We start from the raw sequence: 25,238 nt of genomic DNA on the forward strand, positions 1-25,238 counted from the left end.
TGGGAACATGGACCAATAGTAAGCGAGATAAAGAGCACAAGCCTGGGAGCCGGGTGCTGAGAGGTTCCAACAAAGCTTTCCAGCATCCAACTTTGTAATGGCGGGTGATGGAAAACAACAGTTTTAAATGTGCGGACATTCCAAAGCAGCCCTTGAATGATTTTTCCAAATCAATGTTAAGCTAAAATACACTATGCATCATTCGCAATACAACAGTGATTGAGCTTTTGTTTCTCACCTGCCAGGCATTAAGTGAAGGCAATCATTGTGCAGTGAGTGGACAGTATAATATCTGAAAGATGTGTTGCCATAGGAACCATGCTGGAGCCCGATAAGTATAAAAGGAAGCATGTTTATTCACAATCATAAAGGTAGATGCAGTAACAGACAAGTACACTTTCAGGCATATAAAATGTAGAGCGGTACCCACAGAACAATCCATACAGCAGGTAAGCCAGATCTAACTCACTCCTGCAATCTGCACTCACTCTTTCAACACATCACACACTCAGCCATGATTTAGTTGTCATGCATTCACTAAGAGCTGCAGGCCTCTGTTTACCTTCTATGTGTCTTGCGGAATTGCCAATCTAAGCACTCTGAACCCTGGTTTCAGCATCACAAAATCGAGGTTAATTTCGCATTCCCAGAAATATATACTTTGACTTGCTTGATGTTCATACAAGTGCTGTAAGAATGGCTCTTACCTTCCAAACACTATATAAGAACTAGGTTGCCTAAGAGGGATCTGACCCGTTTTAGAACCACAACACAAACCCATAGCCACTAAAACTGAGTTTCACCGGGTAAACATTGCAGCTATCACACAGCAACATGTGTATCATTACCATTGTGTGTCTCCCACCTGAGCAGTGTTCCCTGGACATTGGGGGTCATTCCGAGTTGGGCGGTAGCCATGGTGCTATTAGCACCATTGCTGCCTCCCATACCGGGTCCGGTCTGCTTGAATGGGGACTTACCGGGTCATTCCGACCCTGGAGGACCCGGTAAATCCCCATTCAACCAACCATTCCCCATTCCCATTTGAGCCCCCAAAGCTACCCCACTTCAAGCTTCAAGCTTCAAGCTACCCCATTTCAACACACACACGAGGAGTGCAAATGAAGCATTGGTCTTTTGTCTGAGAGCGTCCTATGAATGATTGCTGGAGGTACCTGAAAAGAACCCATCAATGGCAGTTGCGTCTGGTGGATTTTTTTTAACTGGAGACTCATATCAAGGTATTTGCCTAATGTCCTGGAGCGACCGAGTGCAGGGAGGGAGCCCGGACCAAACAACGGGGCTTCCTGCGCGATTCCACCCCGAGAAATTGTTTTATAAACTGCGTAAAAAATTGGTGCAGTTTACAGCACTTCCTGTGAAAACTTGGGTAAACAGCCACACAGTTTGCAATCAGTTCTGTATGGTGGCACATGAAACAATCCAATAGATGCAAATCACCAGCAGCTTACAGGACAATTTACCAGCGCACTCCAGCCTTTTACTGATGCTGGAGAAGTGGGCACCATCCGATGCAGTCATGCCCATGCATGGTGATAGGGACACTGTGTTAGCCCATGTTGTGGGAATCTAATGAGGAAACTAAGCGGCATATGTTCTGTGCATGGGTCCTGCACCACGAGGGAACTCTTCCCCCGCCACCCCCCGCTAGAATGCCAAAAACACAAAGTTAAACCTGTGAGGTATGTCCACATCTGCCCCATTCAGCAGGACAATGTTTCCGTGGCAATTCATAGTAAAGTGATGTGAGATCGTGCATGCCCCGTAGGGTATCAGTGCGTAGCTTTCCTAAGTGTGGGATCGTCCAAGAGGAGCACTGAGCCATGTCCGGTGCTCCGTTACTTGAGTCCAGGGCCAGAGGATCTACTGTGGATCGGAGGTCTTCAGAGGTAGCTTTGGTCAAGATATTGGCTTTAGAGTAGATATGGTAGCTGGATAACATGGTTACAGGGGTCAATATAGAATGTGCCATGTGTTGGGCTGTCCATTCATCAAAGTTTTAGGCATCTGGGTTTCTCTATGATCTATGGAAGAGTTCCTGGTAACAGCATGAGTCATGCTGCCTGCACACTTCCCTTGTGGCCTGATTTAAATGATTGGCTGCAATCACTTATTCTCCTCCTCTCTTGAGAGGCGGGGATCTGTTCGGCGTCCTTTTCATTGTTGAGTGTACATGATGTTACCAGTTTTCAGAAGCAATCAATCCAGGTTGCCAGATTTGGCTTTTGGCCATAAGGGGAGGACTAGTTTATGGGGTGCTTTAAGCAGTGGTGTTCCGTCTCAGACCCCGCTGCTCGTTATCATGTCTATGGAGCTATTGCTTTAGGGCAGAGGTCTTGAAACTGTGGGGTGCGGCCCATCAGGGGAGCACGGCTGCATTCCCATGGGGCGCGAGAACCCAGCCTGACAATTTTTTGAAAGAATTATAATTGTTTTTAAATGGAGGAAATGGGCTGGGGCGGCTCACAGGTTTGGACTGGAGCATAACACTGTCTTGGGCACCAATGAAAAAGTGGCCCACATTTGCAAATGGCAATTCATTACTTAAGTGAAAGACTGTTTGATTAGTGCCCAAGTGGGTGTAAGCAAATAGTGATATTTAAAGAATACTATATTCAGCAACAACGGTATAAACCACTAGCTGCATAGTGAAGTAACTCATCAAACTGACCCACATTGGCCAAACAAGTGGCCCATTTGGACCAAAAAAACTGGCCCACACCAGCATTCTGCATTTTGGGTGTGGTGACGGCACGCAATAGCTTATAGCCATTTGGACTTATTTCCATTTGGCATTTTGGGGAAGCCCGTCCTGTCCACATTTTGCTCGGGGGGAGCCCAGACCTAAGAAGTTTTAAGACCACTGCTTTAGTGTTTAAACACCTCATGTAGCCTTCCACTGGAGCAGAAACCTTATTTTCCTCGAACTCCTGGCAGGGGCAGAAGTTCAGAACCTCAGACAGTGCATGTGTGGAGAATGTAGTGCCCAATGGGTGATGTGTGGTGTTTGCATTTCATGGGGCTCTGGGTGCTGATAGGGAACTCTGTTTGGCTATGAGGAGGGTGCCAATTGATTACCACTGTCTGCTCATTCTGGGTCACATCTTCCCATTGTTCGTGGATTGAGATGAACCAGCCTTTTTATTAATTGTTTAAACTCACACTACCGTTATGGTGTGTGGTCATTTATTTGTTCGATCAGGAGTATGATTAAATATTGTGTTTTTTATCTGAGTTGGTTTGCTTCTAATTTAGTTTGATGTGTTCCTGCATCTAAGTTTATGCCATATTAGTACCCGGCGAGAGACAACCAGATTGTTCGACCCAATCTGATTGGCTCTCGTTAGGGCTTTACCCGACACAGAATTCCTCGAAGCTTGAGCTTCCTTCACATCCCCGGCCAAAGAGGAGGCTTGGAATAGAGTAATCCCCCTTCTGAGCCACCTGCTCCGAGCCACCTTCGATTCAGGTAAGTGTTTTTTCCCCCCCACCCATCCACACCCCCAAACAATCCCCCCCCTGTCCTCCCAATCCCACTTACCTTCTTTTAGTACGTTTTCAAGAGTGAACGCACTGGGAACACTTCTGTCCCCAGCATGTCCGGACCCGATGGCTGCCATGGAAAGGGAAAACGGACTCCATTTTCCCTTCCACACTGACCATTATTTTTTACATTTTTCTTTTCTGAAAAGCTGCAGCATTTCGGAACAGAAATAGAATTCCATTAGTACCCCGGTGTTGTGGCCCTGGGTACTAATAGCAATAAGCCCCTCACCGTGGGGGTATTACTGAGTCTGGTAATGTCCCCACGGCTCGGAGCTTATTGCTTAATTCAGGGTGAGTCCTAAGTGCATTGTGCATTGTGTTTCTTTTCGCCATTATGTTTGGATGCCCACAAGAATTCGGAATTGAATTTGCTCTGTAATCACTTCCTTTCCTTCTGAACTGAAAAATGCAGCATGGTTTCTTGGCAAATTCTGGCACAGAACAATGTTGTGCAATTGTTTTGCAGTATAGAATATGGATTGGTAAGTCATTAGTGACCATTACCTATCCAATCTGAATATTTGGAGAAGGCAGTCACTAATCTCCCAAATGGGCAAAAATGTTTTACTGCTCCAACACATGTTGCACACCTATAATCTAATTAGCAACCAGGGCGGTGGGTGCAGCCAATCAGGTTCCACGGATCACGGGCTGAAACTGCTGACCTCAGCCCGGTTCCACAGAACCCACAGGCTAAATCCTCCACCGTGTCATCTTCCCCCAACCTTCCTGTTTCTTTTATAAAAAAAACTATTCCCAACGCCCCCTCCCCTGCCCCACTTACCTGATTATTGCAGTGGTGCTGCTTGCCGCCGCTACAGCAGCTTCACTGCCTCTCGCTTTTCCAGCCACCATGGCAATGGAATGGAATGCCATAGCATGGCTTCGCTCAGGCTGTTAACTCGGGCTGCCGGGCAGTTATCCCCTCGTGTAGCCCGTGGAAGAGCTTACTAACGCCACAAGCATCACAATGTACAAATAGCTTTCTCGCTCAGTATATGTGACCTTTCCCAACTTAATTTAGGGGTGGGCAATTATCCCATGATAATGACCTCTCCCTCATTCTGGAAGCCTTAAATAATTCAGGATTTTATCAATTGATTGTTAATAAATCAATCTAAATGTGTCGTCTTTTGGTGGAAAAAGTGAAATCTATAGTGTACCATACATTGGAGCTCATTACAAGTTTGCCGGTGTTCTGGCTCTGAACCAGAAATGGAAATACTGATACCGGCACTCGGTCCAGTGGTATTGCCGCTGGATTACGAGCGTCGGTGTCCGTAGTAAATCCCTTTTCCATGGAGTCCGATTGGACTCCATTGGGGAATTTGTCGTATTACCGGCACCAGTAATACTGGCTATTTCTGCCGGTAGGGTGTTGGAATTGAGGTAATTCCTCCACCCCATTGGCAAACTTGTAGTTAGCTGGTGCAGTAACGTGCCGGTATGCGTTGACACCGGCACGTTATTAGCACACCGGCTGATGAATAATGCAGCCCATTTATGCCTTACAACTACACTCTTATCTACGTCTAAATAAATCTTGAATGAAGAGAGTTCTGTAATGCTCATCATGAGCGCGCGTGCGCACACGCGTGCGCACACGCGTGCGCGGTCAGCATGGGAGCATTATCATACATCTGGGGCTTCTGAACTGCCATGTTTTAATAAAGCATTTAACAAACTGGTTTACAGGCAGTGGTAGAAGAAAATACCAGTTCTCGAATGAGCACATTCAAAATGTTTACATCCCCACTGAAAGGCAAATCACCCGCCACTGTGCTGCATTCAAAAGGCAAATTAGAGCAAGCGCTGCCTCGCCACACACGAGCAATCGGATTAATATAGTAATCATGCAATGTTACCAAATATGGTTGTCTGCCTTTTTTTGTGAATCGTATGTAATGGGTCACCCCTCCTGGGAGCATGGTATCTCCCAGGAGCTTGTGGCAGTAGCCACGTGATTATAATCAATAAAAGGAATGGGCGGTCTCCCACTCATTTAGTCTTCGAGTATACAACCACAGCTGCATAGCTGACTGAGGGCCTGCTCTGCAAAGCCCTCCACCGTGACAGTGCCCCTGCTGGGCAACGCTGTCCATCATGGCTGTCTGCCATGCCAGTAGAGCCCCTGCTGGGCAACTCTACCATGTGGAGGCTGGTGCCCCTGCTGGGCAACACCAGCGTTATTTGCTGTAGCAGGCCTGGGTGCCCCAGGCCATGGAGGAGCACGTGTACTCACAGGCTGACCAGGTGCCCCTGATCCAGAGCTATCTGCTGGGTGTCCCCAGCAGAGATATCATGTCGGGTGATCCCGACATAAGCCGGGTGATCCCTGCCTGTAGTTTTGCTGCGTGACCGCAGCCCATGGTCTGCTGGGTGCCCCCAGCATGTCGGTTGGTTGCCCCCAGCCCTGCTCTGCCTGGCTTGGGTGCCCCCAGGCCAGGATATAACAACATTCACTAGACAAAAAGTCGGGCAACCAAAAGTACCACTGCACTTGTGTTGACAACTATCTGCCAGTTTAAGGTCCTCGCGTCTCTTTGGAACAACTTTCTTAGAGAACTAATGAAAGTGTTAGATGAGGTGTCCTTCAAATTTGAAAGCCTGGCTCTGTCAATGGTCTTCGTCCACTCTTATGTGCACCCTTGCAGCTGGGAATGATTCTAGCAACATGGGAACGCAGAACTATAACATTGCTTTATTCCCTGCACTGAAGTGGCTATGGGCGATACATGGCACATGCCAAACATGGACTAACATTTCAGCAGACAGCATAACCCACCATGTTCTTGGATGCTGCGGGAAGGTGATAATGATAATATTTTGTTTTTCATAGAGCTCTTTAATTTAAAGCGCTTCACATAGGACATATTTACATACGTTACTATTATTACCCAAACTAAATTGGTACTTATTTATTGACCTCGGAAGGATGAAAGACTGAGTTGATCTTGCTAGAATTTGAACCTGCAACCTACAGGTCTAACAAATATCACAGAAACCAGTGTTCAACCCGCTGAGCCATTTTACCGGCTAGAGGGCATGTTTGTTACTAAAAGTTTAAGGGTGGATTTGATAGTAAATTGAAGCAACTGGGTTAGGCATCCTAGGCTGAGGTAGCCGGAGCATGGGTTCTGCATCCTAAACTGAGGTAGCCAGAGCATCGGTTCTGCATCCTAAACTGAGGTAGCCAGAGCATGGGTTCTGCATCCTAAACTAAGGTAGCCAGCGCATGGGTGCTGAATCCTAAATTGAGGCGGGCTAGGCATCCTAAACTGAACTAGCCAGAGCTGGGTTCTGCATTATAAACGGTGGTAGCCAGAGCATGGGTTCTGCATCCTAAATTGAGTTAGTCAGAGGATGGGTTACGCGTCCTAAACTGAGGTAGCCAGAGCATTGGTTACGCATCCTAAACTGAGGTAGCCGGAGCTGGGTTCTGCATCCTAAACAGAGGTAGCCGGAGCATGGGTTCTACTTCCTAAACTGAGGTAGCCAGAGCATGGGTTACGCATCCTAAACTGAGGTAGCCGGAGCTGGGTTCTGCATCCTAAACAGAGGTAGCCGGAGCATGGGTTACACCTCCTAAACTGAGGTAGCCGGAGCTGGGTTCTGCATCCTAAACAGAGGTAGCCGGAGCATGGGTTACACCTCCTAAACTGAGGTAGCCAGAGCATGGGTTACGCATCCTAAACTGAGGTAGCCGGAGCTGGGTTCTGCATCCTAAACAGAGGTAGCCGGAGCATGGGTTACACCTCCTAAACTGAGGTAGCCGGAGCTGGGTTCTGCATCCTAAACAGAGGTAGCCGGAGCATGGGTTACACCTCCTAAACTGAGGTAGCCAGAGCATGGGTTATGCATAGTAAACTGAAGTACACATGGATTCTTCCTGTAGTAACTGAGTTTAGGAAAAGTGCTGGCCTAACTTGACCAAGCTCTTGGAGGGGGTGATCTGCAGAATGCCCCATCTGTAAGATTCAATCACTGCTTTTAGGGTTCACCCATCCTGATGACTGATGTGCTATCATTTGCCACCCATGCCATAAATTGCATAAGTCCTCCCATGGGGTGTCTCTGTTCCAGTGTGGATGTCCCTATTCCCTTGCTTTGATTCCACCTGCCCTGGACTGGAGGGCCCATAGAGAGTGAAGGCTCCTGTACCAACGCCACGTTCCGAATTAACATGAGGCGAGGGATGGGACTCTCCTGTTGTCTGTGTAACTCGGGGTTCACTTCAAATGCATGCCCAAATCCCATCATTTCTTCCGACAAACCCTCACAGAGGACTCACTTTTTATTCATCATACTTTAGACAACAATGGGAAAGGGATAGATAGTGTGGTTAGTGATTTAAATGAAGTGTGGTGGATGGCAGGTTTAAAATGAATCATACATTCATGACATAAATAAGGAACTCACCCCACGCCCGGCCCAAAAAACTGAGGTCGTTTTTCCTCGCTTTTCACGAAGATTTTGCAGAATTGGCGAATTCGGATTTCTGACATACAACCCCTCCCAACTATTGTTGGGGGTCTTGGGAAGTAAGTAGAAGGGCTTTGCCATTTGTGTTTTCTTGGGCATCTCTACTTTTGGCTCTGTGCCACACAGAATACAGTTGAGTGCCACGATAATTTCAGTCCAGTTGGGCACATTGCTCCTCCTCCGTTTCCTTCTGATGCCTTCCAGAGCCTCTTATCTATCCCAGCTATCTACCCGACAACTACTGAATGTTTTTAAGCCTATTCCTCCTTTGCCTCTTATACAGGCTAAGTGCTTTGAAGCCATAACCGATGGCAGGAGGCGCTATACAAATGCAAGATAACATAGCAAATGTTACCTAACAGTTGGGGGTGGACTACTCTGTTGTTTTGGGAGTTACCAGCCCTGATTTGCAGGCGATTTCTCCACACCTGCAGAGGCACTGCAGGGTGTACAATGATGGTTTGGAGGGTTGCTTCAAGCAATGCTAGATGTTATAATGGATTCAATAACTGTCTTCCCTCCCCCTTTTAGTCTTGCACAAGGTAGAGTCGTTGCATTGCCCTTTTGGAAGGGGTGGGAACACTGGTAGAATGCACTACAGATAGGATACTGCCAGAAAATTAAAAATAAACTAAAGACTCAAAAAGAGAAACAATTTATGTGTGGACTCAACTTTAATAATAGTCTGTACTCAGGGGCTACATCCCATCCTCATAGGCAAAAAGGCTGTCATCGCTGGAGCTCCCTTGCAGATTCTCTTGCACCCCTACTCATCATCTAGCAGGAGGGGACCCTGCTTCGAGTCCCAGCTCATCCAGTCTACTTCATACATGGCAGCCGGTGAATTTATTTCATTGGAGGGGCATACATATGTCCCACAAATATGTCAGAGCAACCGAGCGTACCAAAGGATCTCCAACCAACAAAGGGACATTCAGAGGGATGTTCCCCACGAGAAACGATTTTAATAATTTGGTTAAAATGAAGCATTAAATAGAACACTTCCTGTGAAAAACTGGGTGAAAAGCCAGGCAGCTTGCAATTGGTTTTGTAGGGTAAATCCAATCGAAATGTGCACTAGATGCAAGTCACCAACAGTGCACAGGAGAATTTCACAATGTTTCATGAGGTCTTTCTCCATGACATATGCCAGTATAAAAACATGTTCACACGGGTTGTGCCCACACATTCACGGGCTGGCTGCACTGATATATGCAAGAATTCCTGTATAGCAGCATACTCATGCTTGTTATGCACATAATGCCAGTAATCATACTATAATAAAACATGTCCACACTGGCTCTGCCAATATATGGCAGGAACTCCACGTAAGGACATACTACTGTTGGATTTACCTTTAAAAATGACATGCCACAATAAAACACTTGTCTAAACTGGCTGATCAATGCAGTCCAATCTAGGCACATACTAACACTCATCATGTTTGCTTTATACTTGATGCCAAGTTAAAAAAGGTCATTCCACAGTAAGAAATCTCCAGACTAACTGCCCCAAATTCCAGTCAAGCCACATAATAAAACTTAACATGCTCAGAAAGAGATGCCCAGAATAAAATACCATGCCCCAGTTAAAAAGGGCTAGAATAGCTGCCCCAAAATGGCAGGCTAGTCACGTAATAACAGGACATCCTTTCTTTCATCAACCATAGGTTGATGAAAGAAAGGATGATCATTTTTTACTGGGAATCTATGATAAGAGTCCCAGTACAAAGTGCATTGTTGCCGTGACCCAACCCCCCGGCCCAGCGCAACCACACACACGCGCACAAATTCACACAACACATAGAGCATTCATTCACTCATTCAGACGTGCACCCATATATCATGAACGTACTCATCCACACAAACATTTTACTTAAAAAACAAAAATCTTACCTTCATGCAGCTTCCCAAGCTCTGCAGTGGCCCCCATACAGCGAGCATTGATGATGTGGTGCACTGCTCCGAGCCGCTCTGTTTGTCTGTGCCTGGAGGTGCAGCAGCGCCCCCTCACACATACAAACATGCAGTACCCCAGCCAGTATCTCCAATGGGCCATGCAAGATTCGGGTAGCAAAACGCCCCAGCCTTGCATGGCCCATTGAACATGCGTGGCTGGGGTACAAACTGTCAAGGGGAAACCGCATTCCCCCTTGACAGTTCAAACCAGCCCAGGAGCGCTCTCTGTCAGCTGCCGAAAGCGCCTGGGCTGGTCCGGCTCGTCTCATTAGGGGTGAGGGTTTGGTGGGTCGACGCCCCCTCGCCCATTATGGACGAGTCATCCCTGTATTTACATCAAATAGTTAGAGTAACTAATGCAATGGACGGGAGTGGGAGAAGTTGCTGACGGCCCACCACATGATGTGGGACCCTTACATATTCTCCACCAAGCCACTTATCTCTGCAGCAATTATATTCAAAGGTCCCTGGGGGTCCTCGAGGACACCCAGATCTTAGCTGAGGAGTTTTATTAGATGGCCACTCATGTTATTAATAGGAAGCATGGACACAATGTGGCAATTGAGGGGCATAAAGAAAGGATTAAAGTGTGACTGATATAGCAAGATACAAATAAAATAATTCTTGACAGCATTTAGGCAGAAAGACGATTGTGGTTCCTTTCTTAAGCTCTTCAGGTAGTACTCACTTGTGTGTTGGGGCGCAGCGCTCTGACAGCCTCATGAACCCCACAGCCGGCACCTCAGATGTACCAGTGTCCAGGACAAGCAGCTTCATGGCATGGGTTTGAGTCTGATCTGGGTGGCGGGGGTGGTGGGGATGCAGAGTGAGAGGATGGTGAGGATGTGTAGTGTCAAGGCGCATCGAGAGGGCCTCATTAAAACACCCCCTGTTACGACCACAGCCCTGAGGAAGATCAAGGCTATTGTCGAGGGAACCTCTGGAGCTGGAGCTGAATTCGTTGTCAATACCATCCGCCTCCATCGAAACAGCAGTAGGAAAACTGCCTGGGTCTCAGGTACTAAATAACCATCCCAGTGAAAAGGTCGAATCAAAGGAAGAAACTCTACAAAGCTAAGATGAAAACGATCTGAATTCTGCTGGAAATGAGCCTTTCTCCTAATGAGCGTCATACAGCGCATGAACTCCTCAGGAACAAGCTTGAAAGATGAAAAGGAATAGCCAAGGTTCTGAATTTAGGAGTCGTGCTGTCATGGGACAATCACAGAATGCTTGTTAAACAAGGATGAGCAAATCCAGCATTGATTGAGCCAGTTTGGGAGTCGTTACAGAACACATGCATGAGAGAGAGGCGAATACAGCAGAAGGCGAGGAGAGGAGAGGAGAGGAGAGGAGAGAAGAGGAGAAGAGAGGAAGGAGAGGAGAAAGAGGAGAGGAGATGAGAAAGAGGAGAGGAGAGGGGAGGGGAGAGGGGAGGGGAGGGGAGAGGAGAGGCGAGGAGAGGAGAGGAGAGGATTAAATTAATAGAGGCAACGTGGAGAGAGGGCAGAGGGAGAGGGATAGTTCAAGGATGGGGGAGGAAGCAGGGAAGTGGGGGAAGGAGCAGAAGAGAGGGGAGGAGAGGAGAAGAGAGGAGAGAGTAGAGGAGAGGAGAGAGATGGGAAACGGATGGGAGAGGAGAAGGAGGGTGGGGAAGTGCAGAGGAGAAGAGAAGAGAAGAGAAGAGAAGAGAAGAGAAGAGAAGAGAAGAGAAGAGGAGAGGAGAGGAGAGGAGAGGAGAGGAGAGGAGAGGAGAGGAGAGGAGAGGAGAGGAGAGAAGGGAGGAGAGGAGCAGTGGAAGAGAGGGTGGGAAGAAGAGAGGAGGAGTAAGTAGAAAAGAGGGGACGTGAAGAGAGGGAAGAGAGGGAGGGATGGTGCAAGTATAGGGGAGGAAGGAGGGAAGTGGGGGAAGGAGTAGAGAGCGGTGAGGAGAGGAGAAGAGAGGAGAGGGTAGAGGAGAGGAGAGAGATGGGAGACGGATGGGACAGGAGCAGGAGGGCGGGGAAATGCAGAGGAGAAGAGAAGAGAAGAGAAGAGAAGAGAAGAGAAGAGAAGAGAAGAGAAGAGAAGAGAAGAGAAGAGAAGAGAAGAGAAGAGAAGAGAAGAGGAGAGGAGAGGAGAGGGGCAGTGGAGGAGAGTAGGAGGGTGGGAAGAAGAGAGGAGGAATAAATAGAAAAGAGGGGACGTGAAGAGAGGTAAGAGAAAGAGGGATGGTGCAAGTATGGGGGAGGAAGGAGGGAAGTGGGCGAAGGAGGAGAGGAGTGGGGAGGACAGTAGATGAGAGGAGAGGAGCATAAGTGATTAGATAAAAGTGGAAAGGAAAGGGTAAAAAGAGGGACGTTCAATGGGAACACTGGAGCAGAACAGAAAGAACAGAAAATGAGAAGGGGAAAGGATGAGGGACTAAGACGAGAGTCAAAGATGGGGAAGGGAGAAGGGGAGGCGGGGAGCAAGGGGAGGCCGCCTTTGATATACAGCAGGGGCCCTGCATTATCGGTATCTGGCATGCACAGCACTGCCAGAGTCACTTGCAGGGAATTCTTTACAAAGCCGGGATTGTTGCCCTGGGAGTACTCGGCTGTTGCTTCAGTAGAAGCTGTGCTCGCTTTAAGAATAATGAAAGCAAGCGCTGCAGGAACAAAGCGCCTCTGTTGGAGCCTGTGAATTGCTGATGTCGGCATCATGGACCCCTTTTCTCAAACATCTAATAAGGAAGGGAGACATGTTTTGCCCAATTAAGACTCACCAAATGGTAGCCGGCCCAGCTGCAATACCTGCTGGTAATGTTGGCAGAGGGTATGGCTCTTGCATGTTACCCATATCTCATGCAAGATCAATTGCATGTGGTGAGTGCCTCTTTTTGATAAGGGACCTGCAGATTAAGAATTAGAGCATTTATTTTACACATAGGGCTCGATAAAATAGTGATCGTTTTGTTTTATTAATAATGTGTTGCATTCAAAAATCTGACTTGAGTGAGCACCGAGCCCAGTGAGTATACCTGCTCATGAGGTTTCACGCTTCAATCATTGTCACAGGCATAGTTGGCAAATATAAACAATTCTCATGTTCCCAAAATGCTCTTTGATTTTATGCAAAGCAGCCAGGAACCCACTTTGGATCTGTTTGCCCCGTCCTCCTTCAAAGCTGTTTTATTGACAAAATGATTAAGGGAATTATTGCATTATTAAACATACTCAGTGACTGGGATTTATTTACAGACAGTTAGAGACATTTTTGTTAAAAGAATATGAAGACTGAAGACTAACAAGACCTCATGAGACCATGCTGAGTGACCCAAATACATTTCTGGAGTGTTTCATGATGTACTGGCTGCTATCTCTTTAGGATACGCCCAGCTCTTAAGCCACACCCTCTTTTAAAGCCCCACCCCCTTTAATTACGCAGCACACTGAGGCACTGTGCCTGGGCCATCACTGAGATAAATACCATTGAGCAAATACTTGTGAAATGTATTTACACGTGAGCATTTTAGAGCGGCTCAATGCAGCTCCAGACCTGCCCCAGTTTTAGGCTTTGTGAATAAGTTATAAGGTACTAGGCACAAATCTGACATGCTCCCGCGCACCAGCTGATTTGTGCCAGGTGAATCAGTCCCTACGTACTGAGAGCTGGACATGCACAATGTATGTGACTAAGCATGAAAATCAAACCATGCACGTCTGATAACTGTGCACCGTTGGCTTTAAACACAGTGCACTCCTGGCTCCTGTGCAACACATCTTTCTTCTCTCACTGCATCATTCCCATTGAATGAATACTGATTCCACAGCTCTCGCGCCCTTCCACTATGAAGATATTTCCAGACAAGCCTAATTGTCGGTTCCACTATAGGTTCTAATTAGGCTGTCATCATTCTTACGCCTACATTGGCCACATATGACCAATAGAGCCATGCAATTAAAAGCAAGACCATGCAAGCCAAGCAGAACCCTGGGCCCCTGTGATTGCATGTCACTCCCCCCATTGTGCATAGGTGACATTACATTTGAATGCTATTAATATGCATGACATAGGTAAGTGCTGGTGCATGGTGGGAGACAACAATGAGTGCAAATGTTAACCTTAGAACCTTTGCAGCAATATAGGACACCTGAGAAGGAGAATTTTTTATGTGGTTTTCTTTGTAAGAGGTGGGATTCTGAACAGGGGCCCTCTCAGCGGAAGTCTGTAAAGTGGGTGCAGAGAGAGCATCACCCACTTCCCGCCCACACCTGCTGTGATTGGAGGATTGTGAGTTGGAAGAAGGATGCTGTAGACACTAGAAGTGCCGGCAAATACAAAGGTCATACCAGCAAGACACTTGCCACCCCCTACCTGAGCACAACTAATATGTTTCACAATTCCACCAAATCGACTTGAATTTTCTGCAAGGGGAAAAGAGAACTTGAATATTCAATGTATTTTACCCTTGAGTGGTTTCTTTGCTGTTTCCCAGGTTCTCTTTTTGTTATTTCAACCTACCTCCCTTTCAATCCAGCTCAAACCAATGTCGAAATGTTCATCAGGAGCCAAATGTGGAATTCTAATGCACGCCAGTACATTTCTCGATGGCACAAAGGGTCAATTAATGCGTGTGGGTCTGTTACCCAAGCTTCCCAATGAATTGCACCGTACAAATGGGACAGGTGTCCGACTCAGAACCTGGGTTTCCTGATTTGCTCCTTTCTGTCACGCATCACATGGGCCAAATGTACCAAAAGCAAGGGGTTGGGTTGCTAAAAAAAAGTATGCACTTATTACCAAACTGTGTTCATATGGTTTCTGCCATTTTGGGCAATGACTGCTCCAACTAGAGGCCACCCACTTCAGAAATCCAGCCAGCGGAGCACAGAGATTCACCGCCATGCCGCAGGAATCTTGTTCTGCCTTAGCTGCGGAAAGCAAAAGGCAATGGCTTCCACGTCTCTGCGCTGGCCATCGATGTATTACCCTATGGGGTTCAAGACCCATTATTTCATCCATTGACTACAAATACTTCGGCACATCCACAGATAAATGGGAAACGGTCTTCGTTGATAGTGGCCTATGCATGGCCTCCACTCACATAACTTATGGTTGCTTGAAACAAACCACACACACACCCCAAAAGAAACATTACAAAGGAAAGCTGGATGCGTAAAAGTAGAGCTGTTGCCTGGATTGATGCCGTCTCACTCAGAGGGCCCCCACCCTTCATAGCAAGGGGCCCAGAATTGATACGTGAAGGGTCCAGTGGGGCCGTTTGCTGATGATGCCCTAGACCGGCCTCTATAACTTCTCTGTTCTAAAACACTCTACATAGAACATCTCCAAGCCTTCACACCACTGCAACAAACCCATCTCTTCTTCTCTGGACTGGCAGGTTAAGCAGAAGTTCACATCCTCCTGATTCAATCTTCCCAGCCTATTCTCCAAAAGGATATGAAAAGATCAGGTGGCATGCTGTGCTTTTTAAATTCGTGATATGACATAATTACATGGACGCAGAATACCGTTTAGATTTTACAATGATCACTCTAACCAACAATCGAAAGATAACGGTCCCAAGGCGACACACTGATCCAGACCGGACCTGACACGGATCTTCAGACTTGTTCCTCACAAGATATCTAACCAAATGTAAACTCTAAATACCGACCGCTTTGACCACATAAACCCTTATTAATAATGTATGCCTTGAAAAAGTCCCAGCAGGGTCGAAACACATGTTGGCTGGAACTTTCATTAAAATAACCATTATGAACACAACTATTACTATGGGTCATTTGTTAACAATATATACACATTCTTTGTTTTTGATCACTTTAGCAACCCAGCACCACTGTGAACAGGGCTCTACCCCCAGTTCCAGCCTAACCAACACGCCTGAAATCAGTTTTAAAAAAAACATAGGGTCGCATTAAGATTACATTCCGTGTCTGGACATCTCTAAGATGTGTCTAGGTAATTCCAGATATAATTTCTAAATAAAACTCCAGGGTTTGAAATTGCCAGGAGCTACTAGGTACTGGGCTCCTGCATGCAGCCAATACGAGCTTGGTTAGCTTGACATCAGCAGGTCCCAGAATCTACTTTTGTCTCCTCAGGCAAACTGGTGCCCTGCAAACATCCCTAATTTACATTAACTCTGGGTGATTGTTAATGATTACGAAGGCGTATTAGGGCACACCTAGAAGACAGTCATATTATGATAGGTGATGTAGACCAGGCAAAAGGCTACAGTGTCTCTCGCATGTGGAAGTTTGCTTTGCAACTTGTAAGGTGTTCCCTGGGGTAGCTCCTGTTTACTGGGTGATGCCAGATACCCAGGAGCTGCTTTAAGCCCAAGTTAGCACATTCTTATATTCATGCCTGCACATTGCATGCTTTTGGCCCCTTAAGCATCTCCAGGAAATAGAGCAGAGCCTTCCTTTCTTTTTGTTTTCAGGCAACCACTTTGCAGCAACAGAAAGCATACATTGGGGCCTTTCAGGTATGATATGATATGATATGGCATTTATAACACGCCTATACACGGGTGTTTCAAGGCGTGAAAAGGTAATCCAAATACAAAAAAAGGATATGCAAGTCAATACTGGCATATCCATCAAATGTGATAAAACACTGGACCTCAGGGATGTTTACCCTAATCAATGCCTTGCAGTATGTATGTTTCACCTTTGCATAACATTGTAGGCAAGCAGCGTGCCTGCTCCATTAACGACTAACGAGATGTCACTAACATGGAAATTCCCACTTCGTTTCCTTCCATAAGCGGCAGAGACATCAATGATAGAATGCACGGGAAATGGACTGCTAGCAGACTGTTCATTGGCTGGCAATCCTGGAGCGATGAATCCTGTTGGCCATTCAGGTTTCAACTATTATTAATCATTCAAATAATCGAAGGTTGCAAATTGTGCTCATTTGCATATTTATGGGTTATACAGAGAAGCTGACTTGATGCGGTGATCAAGGAATGTGGGCGAGTACCCATGAGAGTAATTTATTTGTAACAAGCGTGCGACACATGGCCATAATATCTTGATAATCAGAGGATTGCACAGGTTTGCTGTACCATCTCTATTCCTACATTTTCTTGCTCAATCTCAAAAAGCATCACTGCCTTCTAAGTCTGGATGGTATATCATTGACTTGGGGACCCAGGGTCCTGGATTCCAATCCTGAATTTGGCACTTTAACAATCTGGTCATTCTGGGTAATCCCTTTATCTCCCTCTCTGTAAAATTGTAAATGAATTGAAAAAAAAGCCTGTTGTTTTTGATGTGCCATATTATGACATTGAACTATGGAATATATTTACTTTTCGGTCCCAAAGTTTTAACATAGAAACAATACATAGAACAATAAAGTAATGCCTGCACAAGTTATCGGCTAAAGGTAATTGTTGGAGACAAGACCATCCCATACAGTGTTTCAATTATGGGATAACTTTGGCCAAAAGTGAAAGAATAGTGAAACTTAGAAAACTTAAGAAAGATTGACCCATAGACATTGAGAATTTAAAGACAGCTAGAATTTTCTTTTACATGATTAGCACAATTTTGTAAAAGAAAACAACACATGATGTTGACACATGACAAGCAACAAATCCTAATTTCACTGAAACATAAAAATGTCTCATTTCTGGGAGGTGCTAAACGACACAGCGGAAGGAGCAGACTCTAGCTAACTGCATTGAAGTACCTGAATTGGTCTAACACTATGAACAAATGTATGCCCACCTGCCCAAATCTCACATTACGTGCAAGTAGGTAAGATTCCGCGGAAAAAGATGATTCTTTTCACAAATGAAGACATACTACACCATATTATAAAGTCTAATAAGACAAGAGCACCCAGTGTCGATTCATTAGCACCTATCCATATTATATAGAACCGAGAGCTGTGGTCACGCTTACTTGAAATAGTTATGAGGAAATTAACATTTCAGATGCCGTTCGAATTTCTTGGTATCTTTCAATTATTATTTCCATCTTTAAAAAGTTAAATCTATGTGACCCGGCTAACCATCATCCAATGGCAATTGTGGATGCTATTTGTAAAATCTTCACATCATTGCTCCTAAAAGAGTTGGAAGTATGGACCCAACAGAGGAGTACTTTATCAAAATTCCAGGTAGGATATCGGAGGAAAATGAGAATGACTCAGACTGGTCTAATTCTGACACTTCTCCAGGCAAGTGTTCAGCAAAACCATGTTAAAACAATTTTTATATCTCCTCAGTTGACCTGTCGCGTGCATTCGGCATGGACAACAGAGAAATATGGTGTTAATTTAAAAATGTGGCATACCAGAAGGCTTCCTGAGGCTCATAATGTTGCTTCATGAGGATCCTGAGATTCAAATTAGACCACACAAGGGGGATTCATTTTCTCCCATGATCAATACTCATGGAGGACTAAGACCAAGGTGCATTTTGTCCCCAATGCTTTTTCATTTATATTTGGCAGACAGTCAGGATTTATGGGACCATCTACATTGTTTCCCAGTGATTCAAATGCATTGCTTAGCTTAAACGGGCGACCGACAACTATTTGACCCCTTTGGGACTTCAATGCAAGATTCACACATTCGCAGGTTATGCCACTCGAAACAATCTAAAAATCAATACATCAAAATCCAAGGTCCTCATCCTTACAAGAAAACCAAGAAGTAGACTATGAGTTTGTCAGTTTGAGATATTAGGCTTAAGAGAGACCTGACCTTTACCTGTGTAGGTTCCTGCATTCAAATGGCACACCGTTCAAAGGTTTAAAAGTCAACATTACAGAAAAAATAAACTTATGTTTGAACAAAATGGATATGCAATTGTTTCTGCAAATTCTAACTGTTAGCAGTAATATATGTGTATTCACTCAAATGTAATGACTAGTGACCCAATGCCAAGTTCAAATTTAGATTAACTTTTCTGTTTGTTTCCTTTATTAATGTATGATTGTATATTTTATTATGTGTTATAAAGAGCTTTAAGTGTAATTTTTTCTACTAAAGATCGTGAAAGGTTTACTTTTAAACCAAAGCACAATTAAATAAATACAAACAAATAATATATTTACATTTCTAGCAATTGATTTGCTGTGGAGGAATTTCCCACTACAAGAATTGGAATATTTTGTTTTATTAACATAATCGAGGAATGAAATGTGGTCCCCTAATTTCCTGCCTGATGTTTTTTCACTGATGTTTTCATTCCAATTGACGTAAACATCCAGGCATATAAAAACCAGTATGCATGAATATTCTAGACTATAGACTCCACTACTTCACAATGTAGACACACACATTGACATTGATTGTTTGATTTAACTGACAATTTACAGTATAAAGAATCTAGTCTGCTGCTTAAAACCCATTGCCCCTGAAAATAAAAGTGAAGCAGACCTCAGAATAAAGTTTGAAACAAGACATGTTACTTAGTTTTGTCTGAAACCATTGACAAGCATTGGCATCAGAAAAACAGGTTAGCATATTGTGGGATGTTTTTACCCATGCATCCAAGCCCTACCATAAAACTGTGCAGTACTGGCATGGAAAACATCATGATGGCCAGAACTCCCCAGAGAGTGCACAGGTAAAACATGAAGAATAGGCTGCCACCCATTTTCGCCTATGTTGTGAGCACAGGAGGGCACTGCCTAAAACCACCATTGGGCTACACACACAGTAGCCTGAAACCATTGGGAATGGCAATTCTGATTGCCAAAAAGCAACTCAGAACTGTGGGGAATTCATTTTCTTAATCCCAAAAATGGTTGCAATACCGGTACTCACCACTATCAGAAAGCCGGCGTTTTAAAACCACCAGATTTATGTGTAAAACTGAACAGAGGAACCCAAACCAGACCAAGGAAAGACTTGCTAAGAGGTGGATACAATTTAAAACTATTTTCTGAAATGACTTGAAGGAAGTAATTATTTAATGTATATATAAAAAATAGCTGCATGTAAGTTGGATTTGAATGTAGAAAACTGGGAACTAAAGTGACATTTAGCTGAATTCTTCCTGACAACTACCCCCAACAGGAGAAACCTGCTCAGCCACTCTTCCCAGGCCTAGCTGCATCCTGCTTCCCCACCAAAAGGAGGTGACACCTCTCTGATTGAATTACCTGGGGACTGCAGGAAACTGAACAATGGACTCAGGCAAATGTTATATTGGGGGGGCCGTAAAGTGGCTTCCTCTTGGGAGAAGTGGGAGGAGAAGTGCCTCTGGGAGCCACCCGAGCTGGAGGCGGGGACAGGCAGAAGCTTCCCCCATGTGCTTTGGAACCTAAACCACACCCATCTGGGCCAGAGCATAATTGTAAAAAGATAGATAACTCATAGTGTGGACTTGTCAGAATTATTTAAGTAATATCATTATTCTTGTGATATTTCTGTGCACGTTTAAAGAGGTGTTAGGACCCTGTGGTGTATTCTGGGGGGTTGCTAGCGGAAAATAGGGTCTTACTCCAAATGTCTGCATGTTAAAATTCTGACACTTCATCAATTAATGTCCACACTCCTTGCGTACATGTGTGTAATTTTTGGTAAATGTCCGATATTGGTAAACGAGTCAAAAAGCGCAAAATGTGGTCATTTTTTAATGCAAGCCCCCAGGAAGATCAGAGGCGGACAAGCATGGACCTTAAGGAATATATAATGTGCACATGTAATTTCAACGTATTGTGTATCTGGGAAATATGTATTTGAAGCAAATATAGATTTGTGGGCAAATTGACCAGGGGAGGATCCTCTGACCCATAAACAGACCTCATCATGATGACAATCCATTTCCTTCCCCCAATCATGGGAGAGGGGAGAATTGGGCCAATGACAAGCAGAGAGGGGCAGTCTCAGTTATGCCATGCACACACCCACTTCCAAAACACATAAAAAGAGACTGCTGGGACAGGTAGAGACATTCAATTCCATTGTCTGCGGGACGCTCTGCCTGGAGACTCCAGACTTCACATCCATCAATCTTCAGAGACCAGAAATTTACTTCAGAACTTAAAGCAAGGGCCTAAACCCACAAACTGAGAACTCTTCTCAGCAGGCCTCAGCATCCTTAAAATCATTTGCAAACTATTCCACAGCCGGGCGAGCTGTCTGAATTCTTTTGCCAAGAACTTTTGCCAGTACCCAGAAAGCAGTGTTACATCCAGAATCCACTTGATCCGGACCGGAAAGCAGAGCAGTATCCAGAACCAGAGGCCGCTGTATCCAGAGAGGCTAGACCAGCAGAACAGATCTGACCCAGACCGCTGTGAGCAGAACCAGAGATCCGGATCGCTGTGAACAGAACCGGTGCCTGATTGACCCGCCAAGCAGACAGAACCGCCGCCGGACATGTTGAACAGATCCGTGACAAGGCCTAGTTCAAATTTATATTGTGAGTACCTAGCAGAACTGTGCAAAACCAATCTCTTAGTTAAAATAATCTAATTCAAGCTATTTTAACCTAAGTAGAACTGCCTCCTAGAAATCGTGTCATCTGTCATTTTTAAAGCTGCACAACTGTCACCTGTCAATTCTGCAGCTGCAAGCTGTCACCTGTCATTTTGAGTTTTACTTTAAATCCGAAAATCTACCTTTATTAAATCGTCCGTATCTCTGGAACCGTTTGGGCTAGGAACGAAATTCATTTTAAAGCTGTGATTCTAGGCTTTCCAACGAACCTAGAACCGACTTCCTACTCCCTATACTTTTTCTGCAATCGTGATTTACGCACTCGCGAAATTTACCACGATTTGCGATTTTGGCTCAATTACTCCTCTTGTCAAAATAGCAGCTCCATTCTTTCCTTTGTTAAAATCCGTTTGCAACCTGGTAATAACTCATAGAGCATTGCTAAAGCGAGCCTGAACTAATACCAACAAGCATCTCTCACTCACCCTGAATCTCTAGAGGGAACTAAAATCAGTTAGCACATTTTCCCATCCATTGCCATCACATTTAAAAGCATTTTGGGCCTGTGTTTCAAACTTCTACCTGTTTTCCTCTAAGCTTGCTGGGGGGAACTGCATTTCGTATTGCATTTTGTTGGGATTCTTGAAGACTGTGTGCTCTCCTTCCATTTCTACATTGCATAGGGGGGGGGGAGTGAATTGTCAAGGAAAAGTGATTACATTGTCTTTTGTTGAAGCCATATCAAGTTATTTTCTGTACTGCATTTCATTCATCATTGCGTTTCCTTGAACCATATAAAGCATTCTTTCCCACCTTATTCTTCTGTTCCTATTCATAAGTTACCTCTTGCTGATTACTGCTCATATTCACAAGTGTAATATCCGTTATCAATTTATTTATAAAGTGTGATAGATATATATTGTTGAATTGTCCAAATAAACCTTTTAAATTTGCAAAACAAAACTACTTCTTGGCTCAGTGGGGTCAGGGGGATTCTAAGAGAGGGTTGTTATATAAGGGTTGTCATCCAGAGTACATGAACTGGACCTAAAAATATATCAATAAGGGTTTCCCTCTGCATCCCAGACTAGGCATTGACTTTGCTGTAGTGTTGAAGTGAAGCCGCTTATCAAAGTGGGGGCTCGTCCGGGATTCTGGGTTAGATCTATCACTTGTGCAGATTAATACAGTGTGCTAACTGACAGGAGACATACATCCGGTCAGATCACCACGCTGAATTACGCTATAAAGCACTCCTCAAAGGAATGCTCTAAGGAAACGGTCTGTTTTGCAAAAATAAAATACAAACTTCTGTAAGTCAGGAAGGAACTCAAATTCCAGAATGACGACACTGGTAGACATCAAAATAGCCAGAGAGCACTTCTTACATAAGCTATTTGTGAGAGGTGAGTGGACTCATCAGGACCAAACGGTCTGGTTGCAGGCAATCGCGCAACAGGTCACTGAAACAGGGTCAGATACATGGAGAGATCAGGGTCCCCTACATGTGGCCCTGAGTGAACTATATATGGCCCCTAAAGCCAAAGATGAACATAATAAGATTGCCAGGATAGCGGCATATTTGTACCTATATATGGGAGCCATGCAGGACAAATGTGCTGAAGGCCAGGATCTGGCAAATAGGCAACAGATGGCGTTAGAGAAGGCCCAATCTGATCTGGGCTCTTCTAAGCAGAGGCTGCTCAGGAGCCAGGAGTCAGAGAAGGACAGCAGACAGTACATCACTAAAATAAAGGAGGATATGGATGTGCTGCAACAGGAAAAGGCTGACCAGGATACCAGATTTCTGGCCTTGCAGAAGGAGTACCAAGAAGGTTTGGACTCCCTACTGCAGAGCCAGAAAAAGCTGGAGCAACAGTTAGACTTCAATAGGGCATGTGCTGAGCAGGTAGTCATCCTGCAAAGCCACCTAGATAGGGAGAAGGCAGAGAGCAATAAACTGATTTTGAAAGACCTGGATACCCAGGCAGAGTTTGACCAGGAGCGCCAGAAAGCTGGTGCCTTCCAAAGGCAAAGGGACGACCTGGCGGCACAGTTGCAGGCTCTTAGTCAGGAAAGGGATACCTTAGGCCAGGAAGTCTGCCACTTAAAAAGGAAAATGGAAGAAAATCACCTGGCCCTCCAGGGACTGGGTGACCTCCAAAAAGAACACCAGAACTTGTTAGAGCACACCAGGAGGGTGGAGGATGCTCTGGCAAGAAAGGAGCAGGCCAATAGGGACACAGCTCAGGAGGTAACCCTCCTGCAGCAAAGACAAGAGGCACAGAGAGAGAATGAGGCTCTCTGCCAGCACAATGATAGGCTCCAGCAACAGGTAGCGATGCAGGAGAGACTGCTAGAGTCTAGTAAGGCCTTAATTGAGGAACTGAAAGCGCAGGCTCTTGCATTGCAACAGGAAGCAGGGGCGGATAGAGATGAGGTTCGCTGGGAAAGAGAAACTCCTGAGCATAACCTCAGGAGCGCTAGTACCAGAGGCCTTCATCTCTCCCAGTCCCTGGACTCTGCCACCCCCATGTCCCCTCGTGCACATGAGCCCAGGGCCACGGGGATGGCAGATTACTATCCAGCTAGAAGTATGGGGCTCATAGGCCAGTACCTCCCAGGAATGGATGGGCGGGCATCCGGGTATGGGCACCCAAGAACAGTGCAATTTAGTGGGGAACCCCAGGAGAGTAGGCCCATTAAGGGCATCCTGAAAACCTCTGCCCAGTTAGATCAGTGGGAGGGGTACCCATCAAATCCTGGCAGCAAGGAGGGATCTGAAGACCCCTCTGAGCATTACAGGACACAGGAGACAAGGTCCCCACATTCTGCCAGCCATTCCCAGGCTTGCAGAATCCGGGAAAACCTGGAAGATCGGATGGGCACCTCTGGGAGCAGTGCTTCTGAGTCAGAGGATGAATGGACCAGGGTTACCCGAACCAAAAAGGCTAATAAGGCAAAAAGGGCCTTGCTTAAGGACCCATTGAAACAAATAAAGGCAATAAGGAGTGTCATCACACCTTATCATAAGAACGCCAAGTATTCTGTTTGGGAACACTTGGAGCTCTATGAGCAAATGATGGAGACTTTCCATTTGAAGGACAGCAGTAGCTGCATCCAGTACATCAAATGGACCTTCTCACCAGAATACTCCAGTTTCTTTGCAGGGCTGGAGGATCAAAACCATTCAAGGTGGTCCACATACAGGGCGGCCATCTTGAAACATTTTTCTGTGCACAGAAATCCTCAAGAGGCTCGCAAGGCAGCTTACAATCTGCAATGTGGGGAGGATCAGGCCCCACAAGAGTTTGTGCAAGAATTAAAGCGTGCTTTTGCGCAGACCACCAGAAGGGTGCGCACGGATAGCAGAGAATTTATCAATACGTTTTTCCATGACTTACCCAAATACATAATGACCCAGCTCGTGAGAGATTTTCATGAGAAAAGATCTTTAGACTGGGTCATTGAACAGGCTACCCGGATCTATGAGGTGCAGAAGCCCATAGAAAATAAAAGTAATGTGCAGAAAACCCCCAAAACCAACAGCACCCCTGCTGATGCTAAGGTGGCAGAGGTAAAGGTCGCCCCCGTTTTAGATTTGGAGATGGGGGGGCCTAAAAACCTGCCTGCACCAAATAATTCACAGCCCAGAAGGCCCTCGGGCCAGTCACAGACAGGGAGACGAGGAGGTAGTCCCACAAATGGGGTCCCTCGCTCCCCTGATTATGTAAGTGCCCGCTACAAGGGAAGCCGACCCATCCTAGGTTATGTGTGGACTCCTCCAGCCCAAGGGGGGGGGTCCAGCCAAGCACCTAACCCAGGGAACCTCCC

At 45.5% G+C, this 25,238-nt stretch overlaps 1 protein-coding gene across 1 annotated transcript in view; it reads right to left on the minus strand.

Moving 5' to 3' along the window:
- IGSF11 (immunoglobulin superfamily member 11) overlaps positions 1-25,238 on the minus strand; it is a 696,308-nt gene that overhangs the window by 457,502 nt on the left and 213,568 nt on the right. The window lies entirely within an intron of this gene.

The sequence above is a fragment of the Ambystoma mexicanum genome, chromosome 7p, assembly GCF_040938575.1.
Source record: "Ambystoma mexicanum isolate Mex_15411 chromosome 7p, UKY_AmexF1_1, whole genome shotgun sequence".
Lineage (NCBI taxonomy): Eukaryota > Metazoa > Chordata > Amphibia > Caudata > Ambystomatidae > Ambystoma > Ambystoma mexicanum.